General features: G+C 37.0%; 1 long non-coding RNA gene across 1 annotated transcript in view; it reads right to left on the reverse strand.

Annotated features, from left to right (window-relative positions):
* Positions 1-10,117: 10,117 nt before the first annotated feature.
* The window catches only part of LOC132310098 (uncharacterized), a 38,751-nt gene continuing 32,369 nt past the window's right edge, over positions 10,118-16,499 (reverse strand). Inside the window, exon 2 of the long non-coding RNA XR_009482559.1 lies at positions 10,118-10,355. This is a non-coding gene — a long non-coding RNA (uncharacterized LOC132310098). The remainder of the gene's footprint in view (positions 10,356-16,499) is intronic.

Here is a 16,499-nt window from a genome sequence, read left to right on the forward strand (position 1 = left end):
ACAAAGAGGGGGAGAGATGTGGTGCCATCAATTGATAGAATTTATGAGCTATGGCATCCACTTGAGATGATTCTTCCCTCATGGTCTTTGGTTGACATGGAGTGGGGTGTTTTGTATTAGTTCAGGTTGGACCACTACGAGAATTATGCTGTAATGAGTTTTCACTCAAATTCTCAAGCAGGATCCATGCCTCATCCGGACTCTTAGACATGAACATACCACCACAAGATGAATCAACCATGAATCTATGTGGTTCAGTTAAACTAGCATAGAAAGCTTGCACCAATTGCCATTTGGGAATTAAGTGATGCGGACATTTTCTTAAGAGGTCTTGAAGTCTCTCCCAAGTCTGATGGAGTTGTTCTCCATCAATTTGAGAAAAACTAAGAATAGAGCGCCTCATTAAGTTGGTTTTACTCATTGGGTAATATTTCTTTAAGAATTTTTGCTGCAATTGAGCCCATGTAATGATGGAATTTACAGCAAGGGAGTTCAACCAGTATTTTGCCCTTTCTTTTAAGGAGAATGGGAAGAGATACAATTGAAGAGCATTGTCAGGGAAGCCCCTAATCTTAATGGTAGAGCATATTTCAAGGAATTCATCAATGTGCTTATAGGGGTCCTCATTCTCAAAGCCATGAAAAGATGGAAGCATTTGGATGGTGCTAGATTTAATTTCATATTGAGCCGCCTTAATATTTGGCATCACAATGTAGGAGGGAGAAGCATAGGCGATAGGGATGAAATGGTCCCGAAGAGTCATAGGAACCACATTTGGAATTTCGGCCTTATCATTATTAATTTCCTTATTTTCGACATTTCCTACATTTTCAGCCATTGTGTTAAATTCAGTTTCAAGTTCTCTTATGCTGGAAGATTCCCTAAGGTCTCGTCTAAGAGTTCTTTCAAGTAAATTTATGTCAACTGGTGAGTCAAGTGTGGGTAGGGAAAGTGATCTACGGCCAAACATCAACAACTCACAACACAATAATCACTACAATTTATCATCATCAACTCCACATACGATGTCCCCTTTCTCCTCAATTATCAAGACAGAAATTAAATGGCCACGACAAGGACCGATGCTTGCAATTGAAAATATACAATAAAATAACCTCGACAAGGGCTTCACAACTTAACTAATACTAGATTTAACACATGCACGATATTAACAATTTCGAAACTAGAAGGTCAAGAAACTTACCTGGAGTCCCCTAGACTTACAAATTTGCTAGCGTTCACTCAGTGAACTCCGAGTTCCTAGAATCTCACATAACTTACAACAACAGAATTGTCAAAACCACACAAGAAATATTCACAAATCACAATATTAACAATCAAACCAAAGTTAACCCTAGAACTTCGGTTGTTAAACCGTTTGCAGTCCCCAGCAACGGCGCAAAAAATTGATCGGTTAAAAATTCGATCTATAATAAATTGTGATACCCCTCGGATCCGAGACACGGGTTGATTCGGCCCAAGCCCAAACTCGAGGGATATCAAACAATTAATATGTAACCGAACACAGAATACAAGATAAAATAAGAAATAAAAATAATAAGCTGAAAGAGTGCTAACTGAAAATCCTTAAAATATAAATATTGAAATCCAATAATCCAAAACTCCATAAGCTTACAACTCGGGAATCCATCCATTGAACCCCTTATTAAAATTCTCCAAAAGATACTAAAGTAATAAAAATAAAATCCAAAGCTAACATAGAGAAGATTCCTACATAATCGGAGGAATGAATAGCTGTATCTGTTCTGCACGTCCAAACCCTAACCCTGGAATTGACGAGCACCTGAAAAATAAAGAAGTGGGTTAGGCCCACATGCAAGTTATGATCTATTATAATCCAAACAGTAATCCGATACGCAGATACATCCTAAGAAGACTCAACAATATCTAAAATAGTCCATATATGTATATAGTACACACTATAGGACGCTCACTAGTCCAAAAAGGTTTGTCTTAGCCTGAATAGAGATACCAAGCAAATCGCACATACTGTGGTCATGTGTATCTAGACTTACCAGGGAACAACACCTCTGTCCAGCTATCCATCCTAGGCGATATACGCACCCTAACCATGGTCTTGAGACTCAAGCTCATACCATGGCACATTTAATAAATATATAAAATCCATACTTCTCCTAGTACATAATACCATCCATCTATGTGGTGATCTGGTATATGTATATCCATCCGTCCTGAAACCATATTAAGTCATTCAACTATTTTATTGACATGACATAAGTAGGTAATGGACTTAACTCATAGGGTTAATCCATACCTTAATCCAAATTAGGTAGGATTTAGTGTTTGACTAGTCCATACTTAGTATGTCACCATCCCATATCGGTACATACAAATCCTCCATATAGCATAGTTATTAAAACAGCATTATATAATCAACAATCATACTCCAGAATATGCATTTGTATAAATTCATACATATATCAATATTAGGTATTCATTACGAAACCTAAATATCATGCTCCAATCATTTAAACTGCTAAAATAAATCATAGCGTTTAAATCCTCCAAAACAACTGATAAATTGATACAAATTAAACAAATTAAATATCAATTTAAATCCAAACTAAGTATAGTTAAATATAATTAATTCACCATACTTATAACACTATAAAAATATAGGACTATATATAATTGAATTATATATAAAAACTTTGCCAAGTTCCAGTCATATAACCCTAGCAAAAACAGTGCAACGTATAGCCATTATTTGAGTTTTTCATGGCTCCTTTCCTCAAACCATTATTGTATTAAATATTTTTAATATTTAATTAAGTCCCTGACATTTAATTACATCTCATAGTAGCTTTTAAACAGCCTTAGAAAACACTATGCAGCCCAAACAGCCCTTAAAACTCATTTTAGTGCGTTTCAAGAAAGAGCAGGCTCAACAAAAACATTGAGCCTGCTCCACTTTTGACTTAGAGCTGGCTCCTTCAACATTGAGCCGGCTCCAAGTCCCTAGTAGAGCCGGCTCCATCATCTTTGAGTCGGCTCTAAGGAAATTTTAGAGCCTGCTCCTTCTACTTTGCAGCCGTTGCCCGTTCCAGCTTCGTCTTCTCCAACTCCGGTGATTACAGAGCCTCTGTGGTATGTTCTAATTCTTATTCTAGGTTCAATCTTAGTCTTAAATAAGTTTAAACCACTGAGATCCAATCCTAACATGTGTAGAAACACAAGTTTTAAAGCAACAATTACAGCACCTCTGTTAACAAATTTTAAGCAAGCTGCGACAGATTTAATTCAGATTAATTTGATGCAATTAAATACTATTCTAAGCACATGTTCTAGAGTTCAAACTCAATCCTAGATTAATTACTAGGCAACCATATGAATCGTTGATCTCAATTAAACAAGAAAATAAACATGTTACAGGAGAAACCAACTAACAGAAACCTAAAGAATTTTGGTATAACAGTTCCATTCAACGAAGTTAATTATCAGTTTAAACATGCATAATAGATTGTTTAAGCATTAGTTTAATCCCTGGAGTCTTCCTAAGCATGCACAGAACACGAATTAACGAGAAAGAATAGAACAAAACTTGCCTTTAAGTTCAAAGTTGAAACACTGAATCCACGTCTCTGAGTTTTAGTTTTCCTTGCTCTGCCTTCCTATACCCTTTCTGTAAATTACTCCCTCTCTGTTTCTCTGCCCTCATAACTCTCTGTATCACTATGTACGTGACTATGGTGAATAGGGTTTACAAAAACCCTTAGCAGATGTATACGTATGTATTTATAGGCTTAAGTTGAAACCCTAACCTTAATCCTAAACCACCTACAGGTCAGCTCAAACTAAAACACGACGAAATTAAACAAAACCCTAATAATTTAAAACAGTTAAGTTGCCTTTAAAATAATTAAACAAATTACAAATAAATCAATTAAAAATCAACAAAATTAAATAAAACAATTAAAGTAGTATTAACCATTAAATAAATAATAAATCCAGTCATAAAAATGTAGCACTTAATGTAAGTTAAATAAGTCTAAGAATTCAGCAATTTATTAAATCAAAGAAAACAAGTAAACCAAATAATTAATTCAAATAATACAAATAAGTCAAATAAGTAAAAAGTCAATTAAAACATAAATTAAATACCAGGACTATCCTTTTGAAATTAGGGGCATTACATAAATCAACCTTCGCAATAGCATGAATCGTTGTAAAATAGGGCTATTGGTCTGGTAAGTCGAACCACTGGGACTGCGCAAATCTATGGCAACCTAAGTGTCTAGAGTCTTTTTAGAATGATACGGGGTGTTCATAGAGGATTTGTTGGTTGTCACTTAAGCTATGAAATTAAGATGCATAAAATAAAAGCTTGCAAGAATTTAAAGGAGATGAAATACAAGTAAAGAGGACTAGGGAAGTGAATCCGCCTCCATCCCTATACATATGCTAGATTAGAGCTAAATTGGGGGAAAAACAATATATGATGGTCAAGAAATATATAGCAACACATAGTTGCCATATAATCAACAAGATGTACATTAAATCTCAAGAAAGCATGATCCATCAAAGGTGAACATGTTTAGACTACCTAACTAAAGTGTAGCTTAACCACATTTACTTGAATGAAAGATTATCAAGTCCTAGATAAAATGATGAAGCACATGAAGGTAAGAAATAAGCATGAACCATCAAAGGCATCACCTAAGCAATGATCTATCAAAGTACTTATCAACATGCCATTAAACCATTTCATAACCTTGTCTCCATTCTCACCATGAAAACTCAAGCAATATGATTAATATAAGACGTCATCTAAAACAAGATAATCAACTTAAAGAAATCATCCATATAAATATCAACATTCATTACAACAAATGAAGTGCTCTTGGTTATGAAAAGACCATAGAATATACATTATAATCCCCAAAATAGAGCTATACTAGATCATGCTTACAAGGGAGGGGCTTCATCACCTCCCTAGAGGAAGAATTAGTTACCCATGGAAGGACTAGAGGAAGGAAGAAGCTTGGCTCCAATACCCATTTTTGAGCTCCACCTTCTTATCCACACAAGACTCTATCTTCTCCTCCTTCCTCTCTCCAAAAATCTTGCAAAATGAGATATGATATATATGATCCATGGCTCCCCTTCCTTTTAGACATCTTGTCCACCAAACCCCACCAAACAAGGCCCTCTTTTTCTTTTCAAAAGACATCTCCAACCAATTCATAAAGATGGAAATCAGAATTGAGGAAATCAAGGTACAAGTGGGCTGAAATGATGGTTCCCGGAGAGCATTCTGCCCAATTTTTGAGCGCTCAAAGTAAGCCCTTCAAGTGCTCGAAGTTTCATCAGCTTGGGCTCTTCCACTTGATCTGCTTTGCACTACTTTGGTAAAACAGCCATAACTTTTTGCTCCAAACTTTAAATAATGAACCGTTTGATGATTTGGGAAGCTAATTCAAAGCTCTAAAAACGTCATGTTTTAATAGAAGTCCAGTTCTGGAGTTTGTTAGGTTAAAAATGGCCAGAAAAGTCAAACTCCACTGCTGCCAGAACTTCAGCATTGAGCACATTGTTATTCAAAGATTCAACAAAACATCATTCTTACAAGTTACAATGAGACATGAATTCTCAACTTTCTATGTTGAAACGTGAGTCGGAAACACAGGGCTTTATCCATTGATACAAAGTTTTATGGCTCATTGCACACTTTTTTTTTTTATTTTTTATTTTTTATAAACATAGATTATTGAACTTGAAAAATTTGAACTCTGTAGGGGATGTATCCCACATTGACATATGGCATCACAGGGCATAGACAAGTACACAGTTATCACGCACGTCTCGGCACCCTGCTTTTGCTCGAGGGCAAACATCATGGCTGAGGCGTTTCGAAGACGAGCCTGATCACCCACGTGTTCCCCTGCAACAATTATAATCACATTTATTGCTTCCCAGCTACCGCCGCTTTCGAATGCTTGTGCATTCAATGCGACAGTAGCATCTTTTGTAGAAAAGGACCATCATAGCCCTATATGACTTTATAGAGTCATCATGACTATCCTAGCGGATCTAGCAGTAAAGCTCTCGAGAGCCAGGAAGTGAAAAAGGGAAGAGGCTATAAAAAGGGAGGACTCATGCCAAGAGAAAGGAGGCAAGATTATTCATCTTCCATTTTCACTATGTATTTTGATATCATCACTTTTATTGTATTTAATCCAAGTATAAATATAAAGAACCCTTACATTTTGGCGACTTCGCTGGGGATATCAGGGCAGAGTTGATGGTTTTGAATAACCAACCAGCACACCCAGAACACTCGGGGCAGGGCGAGAACCTTGCCCCCCAACGTGCAGAAACTGCTACAAGCAGATTCCAGTAGACCTACACTTACCCATATGTGTGCATCACACAATCTATGCAGCAAACCCAACATGAGTTAGGGGAACATTTGGCAAACATATAGGCCATGTTACTTCAGGACTTACAGGCAAAGCTGCAAAGAGAGTCAGAACTCAATCCAGCTCGTCTTTTCTAACATAGCCTATGCAATCAGCCCAACTAGTGTTTCGAATGTTGTGGACCCTTTTTTGCCTCCCGCCCTTGCGCAGGTCAAGGTTCAGAGCCGAGTACAACCACCTAACCTGCTATGCAAGGAAGACGGCTTGGTCACCGAGTCTCGACTTCGAGATTTCTTTCTCAAGAACTCAACTGGCACAGCTCTAGCGTTGGTCTTTCGTAGTAAGCCACCATATCCGTGTAGTATAGCACTGACGCCTTATCTTAATGGATACCTCGTGCCTAAATTCCCCAAATATAATGGTGTCTCAGAAGACCTTGAGGAGCATGTTACGCGTTTTGTTGAAGCATTTCGGGGGCATAGCCATGATACTTTACTACGATTGCGGGAGATCTCCAAATCCCTTACCGAGCTGGCATATCGTTGGTACAAAAGGCTCAAGCAGGATTTTATCACCACTTGGGAACAGTTAGTGGACAAATTATTGGTCAAATTTCGTGAGGCTGAGGAGCGAATAACCACTATCTCTTTGACAAAAGAGACTCAATCCCCTAGAGAATCACCCCTCCAGTTTGTCTCGCGTTTTTAGACATGCACTAAAGGTTGCTTTGAGAGGAGTAGCGAGAAGGACCGTATGGATATTTATATTAAAGGTTTAGACATAAATTATACAATAAACTTATGCAACTTGAGGCTCGATAACTTCACCGATCTTATCCTGGCTGTCCGCAACCTGGTGCGTGACTTCCCGAAACCTATTCAGATGAATGTTGGGCGTACTACTTCCCGTAAACCAGAGCCGCCACCACTACAAGTCGAGCGTTCCAAGAAACGTAAAGACATTGAGCCAATGGAGCATACGCCACGACATGATGATTTACCTCCTTTTCCGGTTCGCATGAACGAGGTGGCTAACACTCTCAAGAAGTGGGTGCAACATGGTGAGGTCGTTCTCCCAGTACCTCGCCAACCACCGACTGTACCATGACCCTGCTAACCCAAACTTCTGCATCTACCAGCAGATGGTCAATCATCCAACTGCTGAGTGCAGGACATTTAAGTGTTTGTTTCAAACAAAGATAGCCAGCGGAGAACTCAAAGCCACCAACCCTGCTGACGTTCGAAAAGTTCCTTATCTCCGCCACCCTGGCGCCACAGTAAAGGTCACTTGCTATGATGAATTCAACAAGTTCTCTCGAACCTTATCAGTCATTGAGGACAAGCCTGTCGCCCTCGAACAATGTGCAACCTCATCTTAGTTAAGACCAGACATGGCTAAACCTCAGGGCATTGTCATTTCTTTTGATGAAACTGATCGAAAGGCATCTTCGAATCAAATTGCCCGTTGTATGTTAGAGGCCTTTTAAATGGTGTCGAGTTCAAGCACACTTTTCTTGATAACGGCTCCTCCATTAACGTCATTTCTAGCCGTGTTTCAAAAAGCTCACATCCCATATGCCCACTTGATCAAAGAGTCCATTGAGATTGCCAGTTTTGGCAACAACCTGCGGTATACCCTGGCCATGTCACGGCAGATCTCGCTGTTAGTAAATTCTGAGCTTATGCTCGCTTCCATGTCATTGATGCGGACACATCTTACCATATTCTGCTCAGTCAATCTTGGATGCATCATTTTGGAATTGTCCCTTCCACCTATCATCAATGTTTCAAAGGCATACTTGGCAACCGCATCATAATGGTTCCATGCTCCAAGTGACCCTTCGCAAAGGCAGAAACCCACTTTATTGAGTCACTCTTCTTCGATGAGCTCCCAGATGATGAGCCGGAACAGACCCATATTATCGCTACTTCATTGCCAACCTGGGACCAGGTTTAGAAAAACATTTTTTCGCCTCCTCGCCCTTACAAGATGCGTTCCCGCTATGGCCGTTCTCGCCCTCACAAGTGCCAGCGCGTCCAATTGGCCCATGGTAAGCATGTCTACCGCTTATGATGGTGTACGGACTCGATCTGTCACACTGCACAGAGCGAGTCCCGTGTCTGTGACCTTGAACACCAATCTTTCACTGACCTAGACGAGGTTAACCTCACCCCCGAGGATTGTGATGTTCTAAATTTTCACAAACCCGGATAGTCAATGTGACCCGTAAGTTGACCCGATAACGGATCCAGAATGCAGAAGTGAAACAAAAACAAATGCGGAAACAAAAAGGTGAAAATAAAAGCTTATATGGGTGTGGAGATGCAGAATATAAGCTTTTATTTTCATAACACCAATTATGAAAAAAAAAAAATTGAATTAATACAACACCAATTATGAAAAAAAAGAAGGTTAAAACAGACCAAGTATGTCCCCGAGGGCAAAATGGTCATTCCATATGTAAACAAAGTTTCAAGTGATGTACGTCATCCCTAAGACACAAACATGGTTTCCCATGAAGCCACGGAACATAAAAGAAACAAAATGAGGAAGCGAAGTTAAAAAAAAAATAAATGGACAAGTTTAGACGTAGGGGCAAAATCATAATTTCAAGAAAGTTATGGGTTCTACCGTGCACACCATTGGATAGACAACAAAAAATTAATAAAGATAGACTCAAGAATTACTTGATTCGGAGTTCGGATGGAGGAAAAAAGTTGAAAAAAAGTTTTGACGTCGTCGCGGCCGTAAATAGTGTTTTGACAACATGAATAGTGTTTTGATAGTAGTGAATAGTGCTGGGAAGAAAAAAAAAATGCTGAAACATTGTGCCGTTTTGAGGCACGAAACGACGTTTTTTTGGAAAAACATGAATAAGAAACCCCCCTTAAAATAATTTTTCCAAGTTGACTATGTTGAAAGAAAAATTTATTTTTGACGTAAAATTCTCAAAATACCCTTGAGATCAGACTTTTTTTCTTGAAGAAGTGCGCGCACCAGAAAATCAAATTTGATGCGAGGTTTTCGAGATTGAGACGATATTTTTTTTAAAAAAAGTTGTGAAGATACCCTCCCTAAAATAACATTTTCTAAGTGACCACATTAAGACCGGAATTTATTTTTGAAGGAAAATCCCCAAAATGCCCTTAAACCAGATTTTGCGAAAAATGTAAAAATGAGAGCAACTAAGTGTTCAAATGACTAAATACGAAGTTATGTGCTAAAACGATTATGCATGCAAACATTATAAGTGTTTTAAAGTGTGCGGGAACGGTCCGTGACCCTCAAATATGCCCGATGCAAAATCTGACATATTTAACCTCAAAAATGCAAGAAAATAGGATAAAAATGGAAATCTTGAGGCATACATCTATATCATACAACCGTGATATTTTGTGCCAAGTGAGCATTCTCTCAAATGTAATATACATTATAAAATGCGTCCCAATGGCCTATGGCCTCAAAATACACTATATGCAAAATATAACATGCTTGAACCCCAAAATCATGAAAAATACCCTCTTTAATCACTTTGTGAAGTCACTCATCATAAATGCATTCAAAGAATTGTTTTACCCTTGGCCACACGTCATATATAACAAAAGAACACTAGGGGAAGTGATACAATGCAATTCCCACCAACCAAAATGAAATGGACATGCTAAAGCTTCGCATTTTCCAATTTTTCTCATTTTTAAGCATATAACCAAGTAGCATAAAAGTAAACTATAAGCTTCTAGGCTCTTGGTCTCATCACATATATGTCAAATAAGTCTCAAAGGATGCATTTAGGTACTTATTACATATCCCAAATAGAAGTTACAAGTTTTGACATATTTAACCCAAAATAAAGCAAAATTCATGCTAGTAAGTGCATGTAAGGAAATACGCCAACTCATTAAGCCACAAGCAAGATTCAAGGATGTTGTGCATCCCTAAAGCACAGTTCCTTACCTGAAAAATATCCCAAATAATGAGGGTGAGTAAACAAGTTACTCGTAGGAAATGAACATGCGTATAACCTAAAGTTTTGGAAGTCTTTATAAGTTGATATAAATCTATCCACGTGATTCATGCCACTTAACGTCTATGTCCAAGGTGAGACTAAGGGATCATCCTAAGCTACATTAGAATATCCACATTATAAACCACAATAAATAAGCATTTAAACAACATTGAAACATCAAATGCCAAATAACAAAATATAAATTCACAAAGTAACAACTTGGAATTTAAAATACGAAATCAAACAAACGGAAACTTGGACGTCACGCCGGCGCAAAACCGGACACATAAGGCCTCTTTTGGGTTACTAGCCCTTGCGAACCTTTCCCTAAGAGTGCACTATAAATAGAGGGCTCCTTTTGTCCCCGGTACTAGAGCCGAGCGCTAGCCATAATCATGCTTACGACATCCCTAAGCTTCCAAAATCAACAAATAGTGCACAACAATTATATACACATATATTAAATGCACTTAATCAAATATCCTACACAATCAAATTGTGAAAACACACAAGACATGCCCTAGGTCCTCAACTACCATGGCATTTAACATATTAGGCCTTGAAAATATCAAAGGTGCAAATAAATCATAATTTCATTAAATGGAAGCTAATAAAATAAAAATTAATTAATTCCTTTAGATTGCAAAATATCACCAAATGGCATGGAATCAACACATAATAAGCAACAAACAATGAATAACTCACATATCAAATCAAAAGTCTAATTAAGCCACTAAAACACTTAATTAATTTTTAATTAACTTAATTAATTAAAAATCTCTAGATTTCAAAATTTATCCAAAAATTCCAAAAATAATATATGATGAACTACAAGTCATGGGCTCTCCAAATATCATATTATTAATTAAATCCAAGAATGCTTTAACTATGAAATTAAATCATCATTTAATTAAAATAAAAAACTATTTATAGATCTAAACTTTAAACATACATATAACTTATATAAACATCAAAAACATGTAAAACACTAAATTATAAACATGAAACACCCCCTACCTCACTTGAGATGAAAATCTCAAATCCCACCAAAATCAAACTCCACAAAATGCGAAGAAACTTTGGAGTTTTGGTGGGGACAAAAAGGAGAGCAAGAAATCTTCAGGAGACAAGACCCAAATCCAAGCTTGAACTCCCTGCCCAAAAATCAAAGTGCTGCAAATCGTAAACCGATCAGATAGAAATGATCGCGTCGTCGAGGAGATCATTTATGTATAAACCACGAAGATGAAAATCGAAGAGGAAATAGATAAAAAGAGGAGAGAGAAGAGGGTATCCTCCAAGCTCTAGAAATGGTGGCTACTATTGCTACTTTAGGAAATGAAAAGTTAGAGATATTTTCTCTCTCATCCACTAATCCTAAATAGGTCAAAAAGGTGTCTCGAACAGTCCGAAACGGGCCCCGTCCTGGTCCAAAAAGTGAAATCAGTGAAGACGCGCTCAAATGCAGATGGTCTATGAATGAAAACATTTTAAAATGGAATTCTAAGGTCAACGGAATAAACAGGGTCAAAAACCGAGTCCCGAGCGAGGAGATATGCCATGGACAAGTTTGATGACTAACGGGATTCAAAAATTCAAAATAAATGAAAAATCCAAAAAATATTCCGGAAGTGCCAAAGTCCATAAAAAATGAAAATAAATCCCTCATAAAAGTTTGAACCCAAAACAAGAAACTTTTCTGAAATATTTTCGTAATTACACAAATGCCCCCTACTGAATAACCCAAAAAGTGCATTTCTTAGAAATCCCAAAATAAAGTGCCATTCAAAAGATACATTTAAAATAAATTTATTTACAAAATTTTATCAAAACATAATTACAAAAAATACCCCAAGTAAAGAAAACAATTTTCAAGAATCTTTGCATTTATATCCTTACGGGCAAAAGTAAACATCTAGCATGCTTTTCTACAAAAGTAAAAATGTGGATCATATGGAAATAAAGTAAAATGAATATATGCAGGGTCAGAATCAAATTCGAGCACGACCCAATAGGTTACACAAAATGAAAAGATAGTGAAAAAGTGACGGGAAAAAAAAAACTCGGAAAAAGAAATCAACGGAAAAAATTTATCCTGTAAAATTTGAGGGAATGAAAAGAAGGAAAATGACCGGGTCATTACAACCTACCCTCCTTAAAGAGATTTCATCCACGAAATCTGGCACATTCCATATAGAACAAAATCAGGACCAAGCACCCAGTCACATCTAGAAACACATCCTCAAGTCTCAAAGGACAACTCCAAATATTTTATGATCAAACGAAACGGCATGAAACCACCGAATCGTGAAACAATCTCTAAATGAATCTGCATACAAATCCAATAACCATCACCAAAAAAACTTCGAAAAAACAACACATCGAATCGAGGTACCTAGCTAAAGGCAACATGGCAGAATGAATAGCGACCAGAACCCGCCCACAATGTACTCAAGTGCGTGGTAACAACGACATCACCTAGTGGCCGCCCACACTTACTCGTCAGTAAGGTAGCATTGACGGCAACTAGTACTTGTCCACAACACACAACTTGGTACGGTAACATGCCAGTATAAGGCACTAGCTCACAATTTGCCTCAACTTCCCGATACAAATAGTATCAATGCCGAAAATGATCATTACCAAAAGCATCATGGGAACCAGGCATTTTATTAGAGTTGGGGTAGCTAATCCCAAAACTCTGACAACAATGTTATAGGCACCACTACGCTTAAGGCCTTAAATCCTCAATACTCAGAAAATGACAACTCCAAATCATTGAATCTCTAAATTAAGTCACTTTTATCAAATCACAGACTCCTCAATACACCAGTATTAAACAACTCCCAAGCACGAATCCAAAGCCTGACAAGTCTGTGTCCTCAAATTGAAATGGATTGAACTTCACAAAATCAGAAAGGTATTGATATCTTGTAATACCCCTAATTTCAAAAGGATAGTCCTGGTATTTAATAAATTGTTTAAATTGCATTTATTTTTGTTTAATTGGTTATTTGTTAATTTAATTGAATTATGTGATTTATTTATGTGTTTTTATTTGTTTTATTTATTTTATTTAACTGATATTTGTTTAATTATGTGCTTATGTGGCTATTTTAATAATTGATAATTATTGGTTTAAATTAACTGTTGTTTGTGTTTTTATTTCTATATATGTTATTGTAGGGTTGTATTATTTGTTATTTGAAATTCTCACATGTGTAATTAGATTCAATGAGTAACAGTTTTAATATTAAATTGGAGTTTAATTCCTTTTAGATTACACGAATGGGCCGACTAGGGTTTAATTTACATTAGGGTTCTGTCTCTAATCATACAAGGATTAGGGTTTTGGTTCAAGCCTATATATATAAAGAGCAACAAGTCTACTACGGTTAGAGAAAACCCTATTCACGTACTTAGTATATTGAGAGAAAACAGGGTAAGGTTGTGAGAGGCAGAGAGGAACCGAGAGTGGAACTTGGGTGATTAACAAAGCAGTTCAAAGAGGAAGGAACGTGGTTGCTTTTGGGTGGAACCAAAGCACCGGTGGTGTAGAACTACAGCCTAGTACATTGACGAAAAATTCAGAGACATTGGTTTAGAGTTTCAAAACTGAAACTCACGGCAAGTTTCTGTTCTTCTCTTTCCCTTTAATCTGTGTTCTGTGCATACCTAGCTAGACCCCTGGCTAGACTCCAGGGATTTAACTAATGATAAAATGAAGTAACCATGCATGCTTAACGGACTGAAACTAAGAGTTTTATGGTTATATATACTTGTGTGTGATTTCATTATTTTCTTGGATCTTTATGTATGATTTGTAGTTTAACTTGAATCTTTGCCTACTAAAATACTTACAATAATTTAGTATGGACATCTGGGACTTAGGTTGAAGCTTAGGGGCCTTAACAATGAAGTTTTAGGATTTACAAAGGCTGAACGGACGAAGAAGAAGACCCCAGCAGTAACTGAGGCACCTTAGTTCGCAACTGAGCCCCTCAGTTAGCAATTCAGCCCCCTCAGTTAGCAACTGAGTCCCCTTGGTTAGCAATTCAGCCCCCTCAGTTAGCAACTGAGGCTGCTCAATTGTAACTTAGCTTGCTCAGTTGGGGTTTTGGTTTTTAATGCCCAGATTTGTTTTAAAACCTATTTAAATTAAATTTAATGGGTTAAATGGACTAGGGAAGGTTCTAGAGTGTATAATACATCTCTTAAGCCTAATAAATTAGACAAAATAGATTTGGAAATAATTTTTATAAATTATTTAAAGGATGAATCAGTATAAAAGCATACAACTTAGCATACTAATAATAGATGGAAAGAACCAAATTGCTTAGTTAAATTTTGGGCAACATAATGAATTGTAATAAGATTATAAATCTTATATTGGATGCGTGATAAATCATTTTATGTTTAAAGTTTGAACTATGCATGCTCTGGATGTTAATTGTTGGAATATCAAATTCTCTAGTGCAATTACATGAATTAATGTTGGGATTTATATTGTTGAAATTTTAAATACTTTTCTGTAATGATATGGATAATGGTTTGGATTGTAAATTACTAGCTTGTTATGCATGTGTTGTAATTTACAAGGATATGGAGGGTTGTATGCACCGGTATGGGACGGTGACATACTAGGGATGGTTTAGCTCAAAACGCTTAAACCTAACCTATCGGATTAAAGGAATGGATTGAAAAATATTGAATCTTAATTGTGACTAAGTCAGATCAACTACGACTAAGTTGAATGGCTTTCTAGATTAATGGATGGTTGTTAAGTCATATCAATTGAATAAGTTGAGTGACTAACTAGTTTGTATATTGTATGTTATCTTAATAAGTATTTGAATGACATATCCTAGTTTTGGACGGACTTTATATATATGTTTATGGTACCACGAGATAAGCTTGAGTCTCAGACTCGTTGGTTAGGGTGCGTATATGCAGTGGATGCGTAGCTGGTTAAAGTAGGTTGAGGTGTACCCTGTTAGATCTAGGTACTCATGCCCACCTTTAGGTGCGTTTTCGCATGTTGCCTTCTATTCAGGTTGAGACCCCTACTGTAGTCCAGTGAATGTCCCTTAGTGTGGATATATATATGTATGGACTAGATAGATATTGTTGAGCTATCTAAGATGTATCCGCGTATCGGATTACTGTTTGGATCGTAGTAGAATAGGACTTGCATGTGGGCTTGACCCACTTTGTATTTTCTAGGTGTTTCGTCAGTTCCAGGGTTAGAGCTTGGATGTGCAGAACAGATACAGACACTCACTCCTCCGTTTACGTAGGATTACTCTCTATGTTTAGCTTTATGTTTCATTTTAGTTTTTCCGTTTTAGTTTGGGTTTTTATTGGGGGTCCACAAGGATGGATTCCCGAGTTGTTAAACTTATGAAGTTTTGGATTATCAGATTTTTAATAATTATAGTTTGAGGATTTTTTTTTTTAATTTAGAATTCTTTCAGCGTTATTGTTTATTTTCTTCATTATTTTGTAATCAGTGTTCGTTTTAAAATACTTAAATTGCCTGATATCCCTTGGGTTGGGCCTGGGCCTGATCAACCCACATTCCGGATCCGAGGGGTATCACATATCTCCCAAGTCGCAATGATCCTCACTGCAAGAAATTACACCGAAAATCCTCTACACAAAGTCTCCTTAATATAATATGTCTCTAAAACGAGCATCACACCTTGAACCCATCCTTTAAACAAAATCTCTCCAAGGAGAAGTCACCACAAAATAGTCACCTATTACCAATGTGACAAATCCCCAATGAATCGGAAAACAAAAGTGTTGACAAGTCTCCCAAAATAGTTCAAAATCTAACTCTCCAAAGAAATCATCAACGATCATGAAACCGTGCAAAACACTATCCTAAAACAAACCCACCATAAGGCCAAACACAAAAGTCATCAAGCTGAATCAAATCTCAATGATCATGTCCTCAAATCTCAGTCATCAAGTCCTCAGAACACAAGTCCACTACTTAGCTCACCCATCACAGTCCTGACAACCAAGATCACATAACCCCATAATGACGGTGCAAGAATGAGAGGTATATAGTTATAAACCCAGGTCAT

Source organism: Cornus florida, unplaced genomic scaffold, assembly GCF_030987335.1.
Source record: "Cornus florida cultivar Cherokee Brave unplaced genomic scaffold, ASM3098733v1 CherokeeBrave_3.0.0_Hap2_Chr05, whole genome shotgun sequence".
NCBI lineage: Eukaryota > Viridiplantae > Streptophyta > Magnoliopsida > Cornales > Cornaceae > Cornus > Cornus florida.